This window comes from Rhinopithecus roxellana, chromosome 16, assembly GCF_007565055.1.
Source record: "Rhinopithecus roxellana isolate Shanxi Qingling chromosome 16, ASM756505v1, whole genome shotgun sequence".
NCBI lineage: Eukaryota > Metazoa > Chordata > Mammalia > Primates > Cercopithecidae > Rhinopithecus > Rhinopithecus roxellana.
The window spans coordinates 73,340,421-73,356,160 of record NC_044564.1 but is presented as its reverse complement, the minus strand read 5'-3'; positions in this window follow the sequence as shown (position 1 = coordinate 73,356,160).

Below are 15,740 nucleotides of genomic sequence, written 5' to 3'. Positions count from 1 at the left end.
CTGAAAAGACACAGTGAGTGTTAGTTACATCATTTTTTTCAGTTACTGTAATTGAATTCTTATTCTTTATGTCTGTGTATTAATTGGGGTTGGTATAGCTAACTCCCCCCCTGCCCATCACATGTCTGGAACATGCTAGATTTGCTGCCAGAATAGTTTTATATTAGTTATTTAGAAGGAAAGTCAGATTATGAAATTTAAATGAATTTAAAGTTAGAATAATTTGAAGAGTCCTAAACTTTGAACTTTATTTTGTTAGTTACAATACTAAAAGTTTGAAGTGTAAAAGAAAATTTCTTCTTTTAGGAAAAAATGTATAAATGGGCCCTGCATTCTCTCCAGGACATTTTTTGTCAGCATTTTTCAAGGTTTAACCTTAACTGCTAAGGGCTATTTATATATATATTGATTTTGTGTGTGTGTGTGTGTGTGTGTGTGTGTGTATACCTGATTTGTTTTCCCATTGTAACAATTCCTGGTTATGTTAGATTTTTGCAAGAAATTTGTTTGAGGGACATGTGGTGAGGGTGCGGGTTTTACCAGTGAGCTGGTGAAAGCCATGATTAACAGAATACATTAGAGAAATTAAAGAAAACAGCAACAGCTTCTTCAAAAGAGTACAGTTTTTTTCTAGACTTTTCAATTATACATTGAGAAATTATTTGATAACGTAAAAGGTAAGTTTTCTTACTCCTTTTAAATATCCAGGTAGCTGCTACATCTGATTGGTAAATCAGATAGTTGCTATTATTCAATTTTCTTTGCAAAATGAATCTGAATTTTTTTTGAGACAAAGCCTTGCCCATGCTGGAGTACAGTACTACAGCCTCAAACCCCTGTGCTCAAGCAGTCCTCCTGTCTCAGCCTCCCAAGTAACTAGGACTACAGGTACATGCCACCACACCTGGCTAATTTATTTTTATTTTTAGTAGAGATGGATTCATGCTATGTTTGTCAGGCTGGTCTTGAACTCCTGGCCTCAAGTGATCCTCCCACCTTGGCCTTCAGAAGTGCTGAGATGTATTCAAGACCATGCCTGGCCTTGAATCTGAAATTTTTATGTGCCAAATGGAACTGAAAAAAGTCACAAGAAATTATTGTTTTCAAATATGTACCGTATACCTTCTAAAATGATGCAGTCTGCTACATCTGATTGGTAAATCAGTACCTGCCTCTCAACTATGAATATCAGATATTAGTAATATTTGTTAAAAATAATGAGTTTATTGGAGATGCTTTATTCAGTTAGATCTTCTTAATTCAGTATTTTGTTACCTAATGTGTTTTGCATTTGCCATTAATTTTGATTCAATGCTCTGTACTTAATGATCCCCAAATTCCTAAATACCCTTACACTAATAGATCATGCAGTTAAGTTGAATTGTATCCTAGGAAGTCAATTAGTCCCTTTTCCACCAGTTACCTGGCCCCAGGACAAGATATTACAGGCTCTTGTGCAATAGAACACTCGTAAGTTCCTGCCCTCACAAGAAACAGACACCACATACTGTATATGTGTGAGTGACTGCATATGTGTATACCCAGTACCAGGCTTAGGTAATGCTGGAGTTTTGTTTCTGGCAAAGGCAATTTATATTAGAATCATATTTAAAAGAGTATGCTTCTTATTTATACCTTGGTAGCACTATATAACGAAATGTTTTACCTTTATAGGTTGACCTTACACTCTATTTTGGGTAAATAATATGTATTACTTACTAGTTTTTTAATAGAGACATATAAAGAGGAAAGCAAACATCATTTATAATCCTGTCCAATTATTTTTATTTAAAATAATAAATTGCTCATTTATCCTTTAAGAAAAAAATGTGTATGTATACCCTCTAGGTATGTGTCTATGTATACATTTTCACTTGCACAAAAGTTATACATAATGTCATTATTCTTACACCTTAATGTTTTGTAAGGACCACCAAATACTCTGTTGTATAACTATATTATTTATTTAGCCTGTACCAATCATATTGACAAGTGTTCAAGTTGTCTCCAATCTTTTACTATTAAAAACAATGTTGCAGTGAACATCCTTGGACATAGAACTTAGTGGTACTTTTGCAAATGTACTTGTAGAATAAGTTTCTAGCTGGGAATTTTTGGCTCAAAAGAGCATTATTTTTGGTAGGGCATGGTGACTCATGCCTGTAATGCAAACACTTTGGGAGGTGGAGGCAGGAGTATGGCTTGAGTTTAAGGGTTTGAGAACAACCTGGGCAACATAGTGAGACCTTGTCTCTACTAAAAATACACACACACACACACACACACACACACACAAAATTAGGAGTGCTGGCACACACCTGTAGTCCCAGTTGCTTGGGAGGCTAGGGTGGGAGGATTACCTGAGCCTGGGAGATTGAGGCTGCAGTGAGCTATGGTCGCACCACTGCACTCTATCCTGGATGACAGAGCAAGACTGTCTCAAAAATCCAAAAATAACATTATTTTTAAGAGCACATAAAGCAGTGAACTAACTACACACTGCTGAGCCACAGTTTGTTATTGTTTAAATACATCTGAGTGGCAGAAATTGACCAAGTTAAGTTATTAGAGTGAAAATAAAATTGTACTGAGAGTCACTGGGATATTTTGTGGACTATAAATATGGTGGTAATAGCCTATAATTAGCTGTCATCAACTGTAGACATTATTGACTTAATAAAGTTTTTGTCACCATTTCCTCCCTGTCATTTCACAAGTAGTCCATAAACATTCTCGGGGTTCATTTTAGATCAAAGACCATTAAAAAATGGAACTACCCGCAAACTTCCTGTGCCTAACTACATCTTCGAAAGTGGACACTCCAAGGAAGACTATGTTGTTATGATCAGAAATAAATTTGCGCTTTCAATTAATGAGTGTGTTTTCCCTCCCTCAGGTGAAAGGAAAAATTTTGGAAAGGTAAAACACTGAAGAGGCATAGTATTCTCCTGTAACTTGGAACTGGAGAGGAGGCAAGATGCTGGCATAGCTGTTGAACTGGGAACCTGCTATGCCAACATATTGCCATCTTTCCTGTCTGACAGCAGCTATGGCCACCTTCATGCCAGTCCTTCGTGTATTGCTGTGTATGTGCGCCCTTCCTTGGAGGTGGATTTCCATGACATGGCCTTTCTCACCTCCCTGAATTCCTGTCCTGCTGTGCAGTGTGTCCTACCATGAATTCATTTCATGCTAGCCACATTGGCATGTATGTGTATTCCTTGGACACACACACCTAGGATGTTCTTGCCTATTAGCTTGCCTACCTTTCTCTCATCATTTGGGCCTCAGCGAGGACATCATCTCCTCAGAGAAGCCTTCTGTAACCATGCTATCTAAAATACTCCAGCACTCCAGTCACCCTTTATCCCATTACTCTGTTTTTTCAGAAACATTGGTGCTTCCTGAAACATATTTGTTTACTTGCTTAGTGTCTTTTCTTCCGCACTACCATGTAAGCTTCCTGAGTGTTAGGGATAACCACTGTATTCTTAGAGTGTGACACATAGTAGGTTCTCAATACATAGTTTTGAAACTCTACCCTGATGCAAAAGATATCAAATAATTATAGCTTTTTCATTACAAATGTCTTTGGTGAAATCCCTGGCACAAAACTAATAATAAAGAAATAAACAGATGATGTTGAGTTCTGGGCCTGCAAACCTAACTCTTTAGCTCAGTCACAGTAAATGTGTCATTGGCTCCACAGACTCATGGAAGTCAGCCTATTTTATTGGGAAAAGCGTGAGCTTCAAAATAAAACTGATAGTCAAATCTCGTTACTGGTGTGTTCTTAAGTCATTTAACCTCTGAGTGCCACAGTTTACACAAATGTAAAATGAGAATAATAATACTGACTCCATAGGACCCTCGAGATAAGGAAATAAGGTATTTTTGTCAGGTGATTTTTATCACATGTCTAAAAATTTAGTGTCTCTAAAATTCTTGATATATGCATACTAGTAGACACTCAACAAATTTAATTGTTTCACTACTAAGAAAAAAGTTTTCTTTAGTTAGAGACAAGGGATTTTATGTGAAATGTGTGGAAATTCTATGCCAGAACTATAGTACATGTAGAATTCTTTGTAAAGACAGAAATCTTGAGAGACCGAGGAGTTAATTGTCAAGGATCTCAAATTCTTCTCCTGGTTAGTTCACATTCCTCATCTTCCTTTGTTTCTAGAGTTACTCATTGTCTGTAGATCTCTTTTAAAAGTGGTTTCTACACATTCACTTTAAAGAGTAAGAATGTTCAATAAATGCAATTGTATTTTAATGTTTAATAAATACTAATGTTTAGTAAATACTATTTGATGTTTCATGTTTTTAAGCATTGAAATTTTAATAAAAAGCATTGCTTTTAATAAATAAAATTTCATGTTAATTTTAATGCTTTTTCCAAGAAATAAAAGAGCAATCACTGTTCTCGATTGTCATTATTTATTATTACTTAGGGTATTAAAATGTACAGAAATATCACATTATACCTTCATTTCATGCCTCTTGGAGTATATTAAACTAAGTTGCTAATTTAACGAAAATGTGTAGCACAAAAGTGTGGCAGTTTAAATCTACAATTTTTATGAGCATCTGCTTGTATAAGGATAATTGGTTTAAATGCATCATTTAAAAGTCAATATGATAATTAAGTACCATAAGCAATATTAGGTACTTTCGTAATCAAAATTGTCTACAGATTTTTTGTTTCAATCTTGGGTTGCTTGTATATTCACTGCCTTCTTTTGTTCTTTTAATTCTTGAGGTTACTAATTAGAAATGAATATATAAAATAATAGCCACTAACCCTAGAGGGTTAGAAAGATCACATTATATCTTTATTTCATGCCTCTTTTGAGTATATTAATCTCAACTGTTAATTTAACAAAAATGTGTAGCACAAAAGTGAGGTAGTTTTAGTCTACAACTTTTATAAGCATCTCTATATAAGGATAATTCACTTAAAGACATCGTTGTACAAGCTGATCTTGCCTATGAAGACTTTTAAGAACTCACAAAACAGCTTTAATTGAAAATTGAGATTCACGGTGCCTTATTCATTCTTTATCTTAATAGGTAAAGATAATTTGTTATGGAGTCAGTTGGCCATGACATACAGTTTATTACAAGAACTGGTTTATTTTACCTATAACTTAGTCTTAAAAACTTGTTTCATAAGTTTATTTGGGCTTCTTTTGCCTTTTGCAGAGTTCCATTTACCCTCATCTACATCAGTTACAGAAATATCCAGTGCCCCCTTGACCTCAGTGTAGCTGATGAGCTGGGGTTCCATGTGTGGAAATGAACATTGCTTGCCAAGCACCATCCTCCACATCTGAATGTGTTTTACTCTGATTGCTAAACACCTGAAGCTTCTTTTTTGATTCCAAAGAACAATGTTTGCGGTGAGAAACTCAAACCCCTCAAACTTCAGACTTAGGAACATCAGTGTAAGAGAATAAAAAAATTAGTATTCTAAAGTGTCCAGTAACTTCTCGAAGTCAGTGGTTTTTAAACATCATTGTTGTATTATCACCTAGAGAGCTTGTTTAAAAATGCAGATTCCCAAACCATTCCCTAGACATTCTGATTTAATGCATCTTGACTGAGACTTCAAATCTTCATTTCTAATAAGATTCCTCCTATTGATTCTGATCCAGCTTGACAATAGAACTATGCTTTGAGGCCAGGCGTGGTGGCTCACGCCTGTAATCCCAGAACTTCGGGAGGCCAAGGCAGGTGGATCACCTGAGGTCAGGAGTTTGAGACCAGCCTGGCCAACATGGCGAAACCCCATCTCCACTGAAAATACAAAAATTAGCCAGGTGCAATGGCACGCACCTGTAATCCCCGTAATCCCCGCTACTTGGGAAGCTGAGGCAGGACAATCACTTGAGCCAGGGAGGGAGGTGGAGGTTGCAGTGAACCAAGATCATGCCACTCCACTCTAGCCTGGGTGACACAGTGAGACGCCATCTCAAATATATATATATATATATATATATATATATATATATATATATATACACACACACACACACACTGTCCTAAGTCTTATACAATTCCCAATATAGAACTTGGTCATGATCTTAAATGCAGCCTGCTTTTCCACTGTATCTGTGCTTATGAAAAACTGGAAAAAGTCTTTGTAATTGTCCTTCATACTCTGAGGTTTCTTACATAAACAGCCTTATAACTATACACAGGAGCACTCACTGCACCATGTATGGGGTGACGGTGATATGCTTCCACAGAGTTGTTTTTAACTTCAATGCTTCTTTTCTCCATTGGCTCGTATTATAATTTTCAAGATGTTTCCTTTTCTTTTCTGATTGCCTTGATATTGACCCAAATCCTTTACCTCTAAATATTCTTTCTCTAGGATTCGTGTCAAATTGTAAATGACATATGAGCTCTTTTCAGCTACAGACTAGGTCTAATTATGCAGAAGGGGAATTTTCAAAATTTTTAGTACTCTTACTGTGATAAGTCTTTCTGTAAACTAAAGGATCATATCTTGAGCTATTTCTTATTTTTGCAGAGTTTAAAAAATTGAGATGTCTTTTCCTTTATGAGGTAGTGTAGTGTAGTAGAAGGAGTGTCAGAACGAAATGCACAAAGATTTGGGTCCTAGTCCCAGTTCTGCCGTTTTGTAACCATATACATGAGTTGGGGCAGATCATTTAATGTGTTTTCTTATTTTTAAATTGGGGGTAATAGTAGGAGAGAGATTATATGGTATATTAGAAAGAAAAGAGGAAAAAGCAAAATACAGCTGTGAAAACTAAGCAAATTGGAAGACAATTTATTTAAAAAGTTGGGTTTTTTTTAGTAATTGTATTTAAATTTATTCCAATATTTTATTGTTTTATGTTATTTTTGTCTAACTTAAATGTGAGAAAAAAAGCAGAGTTCTGGATAGAAGGCAGATAACCTTTGTTCTCATCCAATCTGAACCATTTATTTGCTAAATAATTCCAGTCAAAAACAGAAAAAAATGTGGTATTTTAGTTTTATCTTGAGGAAAGATGTGGCTTCTCTTACTCTATTCAAAAACCTAGAAATAAAATGATGATTATTCTGTGACTCATATACTTGCTTTTTATGTCATTGGCTTATTATGAGATTCAAATCAGATAAGGTATATAAAACTGCTTTGAGAATGGTAAGAAGCTATACAAATAAAAGTTCTAAGATATGGTAAGATATGGCTTATAAATTCTTTTCAACCCTTTTTCCTTTCACTCTTAACAAAAGTTTGCTTTTGAAATGATTAAAATTTTTAAGAAATTAAAATATTTTATTCTAAGCCTGGCTATACTGTTTTAATTTGTAGGATTTTAATCGTTTATCATTATATTTGTAGTAGCTAGACTGATAGGAGAGTTGTGTGTTGAGTCCATCCCCTTTTAGCGGTCTCATCTAGAAATGAAGAAGCAGAAATGTGGGGCAGGCTGGTTGGATCCACTACAATGGATTTCCTATTGAATCAATACTTGCCTCAAAACCACATTAAAGCCAGGGACAGTGGCATGCACCTGTAATCCCAGCTACTCTGGAGGCTGAGGTGGTAGGATGGCTGCATCCCAGGAATTAAGGCCAGCCTGAGTAACATAGCAAGACCCTGTCTTGTAAACATACAAAACCAAAGCATTAAAACCAAAGTACTTTTAGTTTTCACTGAAACTTAGGTGGTGTTATTTCTATATAAATATTTTGTGTATTTATTTAATATACATCAGAAAAATACAGAGCATCTCCTTTTAAAAGTAAATTTGTTTTAATGTTTTTAAAATTAAATAAAATGTTGAGGCATTTATAGTCAAGGAATATGACAAAAATTGTGAAAGTGCTGCTCAAGTAGCCAAACTTTGGGAAATCTAATAGGAGTGTGGGTAAGCAAGATCCTGCTGTCGTGTAGCTGGGGAAGACTTAATCGATAACACGTTAGATGTTATTTAAGGTTTCCTGAATGCATGGTTCAATTTAAGAAGTATGTTTAGGTATTATTCTTGGATGAAGAAAATATTAGTTTTAAGTGAGTGTTAGTGGACTTTGCCCGTGAACTGCATACATGGTCATATATTTTTACTGTTAAGAATTACTGATATTTCCCAGAGGTAAAGACTATTCTTCTTAGTCCTTGAGAGCAAAGCCCAGTTGGCAAATAATAAGAAAGTTCATTAGTCAATCTGAGTAAGTATTTGAGTAAGGATCAGGGCAGTTGTGTGTCCTTTTTTGAAGATAAGATTGCCAAACAGTGGCAGTTGATACTGTCAGAGCAGGCACATAATCTGCATGTATCCAACAAAAACAGAAACCCTTTCTGTCGATAAAGTTAATTTGCTAAGTTTGGGAGTCAAAATCTGGAAGTCCAAAAAGATACATAGTGAGGAGAATCATCAAGTATGCATGAGGAAACAAACTGGGATGGCATTACAGGAAAATGATGTCATTACTTGGAAGCAGGCCACCTTCATGGTTTGCATTCTTTGGAAATAGGTTCTATCTAATTGCTTCACTTTGCAAAAAAAATGAGTGATTTGACTTTCTGATTCCAAATTAATTACTTGACCATTGAAAGTTTTTATAGAGGAGCATTCATGGAATTTGTGTGACCCAGAATGATCCCTGCCTGTGTTTTCTCATCTGCCTTTCCTCTTGTAAACCTTTCCTGATTTGTAAAACATGTGTGAGAAACTCAAATATTGGACTTTGGAGACTTGTCATAAAAAATTGTGTTGAGCTATTGCAGGATCGTGGAGAGACAGAGGTTATCTTGGGAAGGAGATCCAGGTCAAATGTACTTGAAAAAAGAATTGGTACTTGAGACTGAAAAAGAGGTAAAAAAAAAAAAAAAGGAAGCAAATATAATTGGTGGTAAGGTCACAAATCCAATAAGAGAAAGCCCACACATTAAAATTGAAATATTAGAGTCTGTAGATGAATATTTCCCTAAATGTAACACATTCAAAGTCATAACATGGTGCTTGTAATTATTTTGAATTAGATAACTCTTCTTTGCATCATTACCTGAATTGAATATAAAAGGTCTGGCAGTTTTAGTAGAGCACAGAAAGCTTTTTCCTGACTTCCTGTGCCATGACCTAGATTTTTTCAGTTATTTATTCATCCATTCAATATTTATTAAGCACGTCTCATGTACCATACATAGTCCGTACCTTTCCATGGCTTGCAGTCTAAGAAAAAAGATAATCATTGCAAGTTTGATTATTATTGCGAAGGACTTTTTTGTTTGCGTATGGAAACATAACAAAGACACCTAATTTAGACAAGAAGTGGTAAAGGAAAAACACTGTAAGGGAGAAATATTATTTAAGTTCAGGCAAAAAATAAAAAATAAAAAAGGAGGTGGAGGGCAGGGGAAGAGTATCCCAGACAGCATGTATGAGAGCCATGAAGCTAGAAATTTTGCCACATCAACAACTGACATGTCAGTAGTGTTGAGAATAGTGAGGAAAAGAAGAAATGGGGTGTGCAATACAGGGATGGGGCCCAACACAGATCTTCTTAGCCTTATTAAAAGTACAGGTAATATAAGTTAGATGAGGGGCCATTGAAGGACTTAATGTCACTGCCTCATAAAACAAAACTTTTTTCTTGGATAGTCACATTCTCTCCACAGGTTTATTCACTTCTGCCCTCTCATGTATCTAAAAATTAAACTTCTCTGGATACTGTCATTCCTCTTTGTTACTGGCCCATCCATCACATTCTCTTTGTGCCCTAACTTCTAGCAAAAAGAGCTAATATTTATTGCCTATGTTTCTTCATGACCCATTGCAATCTGTCCTCTGTTCTCATAATTAGATTGGAACTGCTGCTTCCAAAGGTGAGGTGTTCATGACTGAATAGTCAGCAAACCCAGCAGTCCCTCACATTGTTGACCATAGTTCCCCCAAGGCTCCCTTTTTGATGTTCATGACACTACTCTTATTCATCAAATTTCTAACAACTGTCTCTCAGTCTTCTCTCTGACTAGTCACCGAATTCACCTTTCCTCTTAAAACATATTTTCAATACTTTTCCAATCTTTTAAATCGATTTCTCCTTCTTCCTAGGGCATCTGTATCTACCATTTGGTTTTCAGCTCTTGCAAACACTGAAGATGTCCTACCTAACGTTTTTAGCCCATACTTCTCTGCTTTACTCCAGTTTTGCATTTTCTAGTTGCTTTTTAAATCCTCTCAAATGGTTGTGCCATTGGTACCACAAACTCAATCCTTAGAAAACCTGAAACCTACTCCAATCTAAATGGCTTCTTCTCTTATCTCGGTTAAAAGCTTTGCCACTCATTCACATTGGCAACCTGAATGTTACCTTTCATTTTTTTCTCACCTATCCTCACACCTCCTCCCCCATCTAATCATGTGTCAAATCCTGTTGATTACATCTCTGCAGTGTCTCTCAGGTAGTCACTGCTTCCCATTACTGCTGCCATTGCCTTTGTTCATACCCAGCTCACAAGCAGCCAGCTTAAAATCTTCTAATTCATCTCCCAGCCTCTATTTCCTGCCCTTCTCCCAATCTGAACCTGTTTTCCATGTCTGCTAGAGTTATCCTCCTAAGACATACATTTGATGATCTTAGTGTCTTGCTGGTTTACTGAATAAAGTCATAATTCCTTAGCCTTATAATTAATGTGCCCCACGAGTTTGCACCGAACCATTTTTCCTCTTGCATCTACTAGGTACCTGTGCCCTAACCAAAGCAGACTGTTCTAAAATCTAACACACATTTACATCTTCATGCCATTTTGTGTATTTTGCCATGTTTCTCTTTTTACTGAAGAACTGCCCATCCCATAATGCCCAGTAAAAATGACATTTCTTTTTGATAAAAATCTTCCCTGATCCTCTTCAATAAATTGCTTTTTCCTGTATGTCCCAAAAACATTTTGTATGTGATTCAATCATATAAAGCATTTGTTTCTGTAAAACATCATTGCGCACCTGCCACGTTTGAAGGGCAGAATTTATTCTTCAGCTTATTTGTGGTTGTGAGAGAGAAAAAAGAGATCCTCCTCTAAGTACTGTTTGAAGATAGAGTGCATGTCTTCTTTGTATATTTATATCTTCATAGTATCTAGTACAAAACCTTGCACATGTAACACATTTGATGAATATCTGTCATAGCAATTATCAATTGTTCTGTTTCATATACAAAGTACTTCCAAGGTGTCAGCTTTTAAGGTGTAAACACACACACACACACACACACACACACACACACACACATAATGCTGCAGTTGCTTTCAATAAATGAGGACACATTTATCTGTTCAGGCTTTCCAGCAGTGCTTTATTATGTAAGCTATTCTGGTTAGCTCTATTTTATGGATCAGATGCTTGCCCTGGCTACCTCGAGGAGAAGGGGTCCAGTGTAAGAATTTACAAGGCTTGGGACCAGATGATGTCAGGAACCAAAGCAGCTTTAAGGGTATGCTGTTTTCCTCACCTGTCATTTTCTTTATGACTATTGATCATTGCTTCCCTCTTCCCCTCTGAGAGTCTTTTTCACTTTATCTTTTCTTACTCATTTTTCTCTTACCATAGACTTGTCTTAGAGAGAATTCTATGGGTACCATTGCCTGTCTCTACATCATGACCTTTCAGCTTCACCTCCCACTGTTAATTGTAACAGAGTCTTTATCTATCCCAGTTCCAGTTCCCAAGAGAGAACCTGATGGGCCCAGTACTCCTTTCGGACCAGGCCTCATTATAGGTTTCTTGCATAGGCAGCCCTTTGGTCATATATACCACCTCAGGTCCAACCACCTCCGGCCTGCTACACAATGTGGCTGGCTCAGTCGTAGGAATTATGAACAGGGTATTTCCTCTTCGTAAGGGATGTGAGCCTTTTCTGCCTACACTCACCAAATGCCATCACTGGATAGAAGTATTTATATATCTAAGTACACTTTAAAAATTTAAATTATTTTCCTACTCTCATGTCTTAACAGAACTTCCACAAACACTAAAATAGTTGTATTGATTTTAAAAATTATGACCCCAATGATTGATTCTCTCTTTTTCATAATGTGCCTTGTCCTTCAAGTCACACACTTACATGACTTAGGATTGCTAATGTTTGAAAAAGTCTTAAACTTTAGATTCTTTTTCTCTATTCTTCCTCACCTTTTCTATATAGAGCCCATATAAATTTCCAACATTGGTGTTTGCCCTCTCTTTTACCATCCCTTATTTTATTGCTTCCAATAATTTTAGATGAACTCTGGAGAACATATGAGGCTGAGTCTCCTCACTTTGTGCTCGACTTTAGGTCAAGTTCTTTTGACACTTACACCACAAATGGATTTTATGTTCAGTGTGAAGAAGTTAGAGAAGCCATGAAAATAAAAAGGATTTTTCTAGATTAAAGTCATCCAGTCTAATAGTCTGTGAAATTTCCAAGATTTTTCAACTTTGATTTCATTCCTAAGTTATGTAATACCAAATATCTCAGTAATTAATTTTATAGCTATAGCATGAATATCCTGTTTCTAATTTAATCTCATCTTTTGATTTTCTTCATGTGCTCCTGAAAACAACCTTTTATGGCTGTAGCCAGAATCAGTTTAGCATTCTTTTATCCTAGTCTTCTTTAATTTTTTAAACATTAATGGACTGTTTTTAAAAGTAGTAATCAAGCAGCATGCTGATAATGCAAAGTCTTCCATGGCATTTCTCTTGCCTTTGGCTAATATTTGTAATTCTTTGTTAATATGTTTTGGTATGTGTGTTTTTTCTGCAGCTCTTAGGACTTGGCAAAATTACAATTGAATCTGAAAACTAGCAACTTCTTGTTCTTCTCAGGAAAGCCAAGAAAAACGATGTAATGCAACATTAAAACCAATCTCTAAGAAATCAAATGTGGAATATCTAGGTTTCAGTGCTATCATTGGTAGGCACTCAGTAAATATTTGTTAAAATGACTGACAGAATTTTTATTAAGTGAATAGAATTTATGATCATTTCAAACCCTTACTATCTTAGTTTCAAAGGCAAAACAAGTATGTAAAAATCAAGTTTCTTTTTGGAGAAACATAAGGTACAACTAATGAAAGCACTGACTTCCAGAAAAGTCTCGAAGTTAATTGTGTATCACTCACTAGAGTGTCATCCTTTGAAAAGACAGCCAACGACATCCACATTGCCTTGCATGCAATGCCCTACATTTCCACGGACCACATCCAGTGTCCTCATTTCTGTTTGAGGCCCAGGGGAAGCATGCCTGGTCTTTCTCTTTATTTCACAGCTTGAAATTACCCATCTGCCAATAGATCGATAGTATTAGTCTATTGTCTTCTAACTTCTTTAAGGGAAAGAACGTCTAAGAGTCATGGTACTTTTAACAGAACACGATGAAGTATTGCTATGACAACCTTAATTGTATATTATAGGCAAATCAGATACCACCTTGAGAAGACAAGATAAACAATTACCTGCACTAATGGCTTAAGACAAATTTATGAGGAAGAAAATGCTTATAATTTAGAAAGCTGTATCCATTAACTTGTGTATGAATTGGAAAATGCCTGCTTTTATTTAATTGTAGCAGTAAATCACCTAGCTTCAACTTGCAAAATATTTGTTTCATTAAATCTGAGAACCAATGATCTTAGTGATTTACCTCCTGATAATTAAACAAAATAATAAATTAGTCTATTGTAAAGTCTAATGTAAAATTGTTTAGACTTTCAGAAAATGTATCACTGCTTCTTTATTTTAAGAAAGTGTTTGCGTCTGTATTTATATCTCAAAAAATTATAAAATGCTCTGTACCTATTGCCTCTCTTGTAATGCCCTTGACTTCCTACCACGCTTCTCCTGTACCATGCACATATGTACATTTTCCTTTCACATCAGTGTGTGATTTTCTAGTTATAACCAGATGTTAATGAGAAATAGACATTAATTAGAAATGGAAAAGTTCAATTTTACTAATCTAAACTTAAACACTATAGTGTTCAGTCTTATATTTAAGAAAATAATCACTATTTTTTTACTGTCTGGGATGGTAATGTGAAAGCCAAAATAATGTGGAGTTATGATTCAAAATTACACCCTTTTAAAAGTCCGTGTGATGCAACCTCAAAGTCTTGAAGTACCACAATACTTGGTATCTAGGCACTCAATCCCAAATAATAGCTGTCTGGCAACTATTTCATAGTGTCTGTTTTCTGCCTTCCATAATAGAATTTGTTTTTTTTTAAATGCTTTTTTCCGTTTGTTACATAAATATCTATGCTGATGGTTCAGAAAGAAAAAAAAAAAACAATTCTGAGGGCCTCAGAAACTGAAGTAATTAAACCATTTTGAAAATTATCAGTGCACCTCCAGGAGTTGATTCATTTCGGGAGAACTTAATCTTGTCCTGACCTTCAGAATGGATGAGATGAGTAGGAAGAAGCTCAGTTTATATTCCCAAGGCAAATGAATGGTTTCATTATATGACCTGACTGTATCTACAGCACAGACTCAGTGACAAAGAGGACATTTGTTTCTGTGTGTTAAGATGTTTTTAAGAACCATTATTCCTGCCCCAAACAGGAGAACTGTTGAACTGTCACCACAGAGAATGCTTATCAAAGACACTGACATCTTTCCAGCCTGCTCCACCTGTGCCCCAATTGCTACCTGTTGTTGAGTGTGTGTTACCACTTCCAAGCCATCTTCTGTTGAATTTCAAGAGAAGCCACTCTGAGCAGCAGTCTCTCAGTTTCACGACTTTAGAATGACCTCTTTCATTTTGCATTTATATGTGACCAAACGTGGCTCAGATTGGGTTTCCCAGCTTCCTAGGTTAGTCAAAGTGAAGTTTGACACCAAGAGATGGGGTCAAGCTAGGGTGCCCTCAGGAAGTTAATCATGAAGATAAATTGGTCCAACATTTAAGTGTAATTAAGCCCAGAAAAAATTGAAATTGTATTTAAATACATCTGTTTAACACTATTCCTTCTTTGTATCCCAGGCACACCAGTTTTAGTCTTTGTAATGAGCTTTACAGATCTAATATTACACTTTTAATTAAGATTTTTTTTAAGCAGCAATATCTTGCCTTAGTTTTAGTTGATTTATTTACGAAGTACCTTGTTTGAGACAGCAATTCTTATCTTAGCCCACAAGTATATTTTTACCTGGCATTCGGATGAACTTGGGTTTCTGGCATAGCACTCTATAGGTCATTTGGACAGCCGCCCATCTGGTCTTTTGATACCACTTGCACCAGTCTCAGTATTTCCTGTAACCATTTTAGACCATAGCCTTCACACATCCTTTTCGGTCCTGGCTGTTGACTGTGCCAAGAAAAATGTGTAACCAGTTAGTTAGACTTTGTTGCTCAGCAAACTCATTAATCTCTGGACCAGGTCAGGCACCAGTCTTCATATCTGATTTTTGGTAGTTACACAAAGTAAGCAGTGTTGATTTTAGACAACTCCGTCATTTGGTAATTGCTTAGAGCCTTGAAAAATGTAGGCCAGATTAAGAAGGCAAAGGGCAAAGGTTCCAGTTCTTTAATATTATGTAGTCTTCTGGTTTATTTTTCTCTTTGCTCTACCAAGGAGTGAAGTCAACTGAGTTCTTTCTCAAAACTCAGATTAATGAATTCCAAATGTGACAAAAACCCTGTGAGGTCACAATGACTTCTCTGGTGTTTGTCTTTTTTTAATCCCTCAAATATTTCTTCAGGAAAGGAAGAAGTGACAAATCTAAACT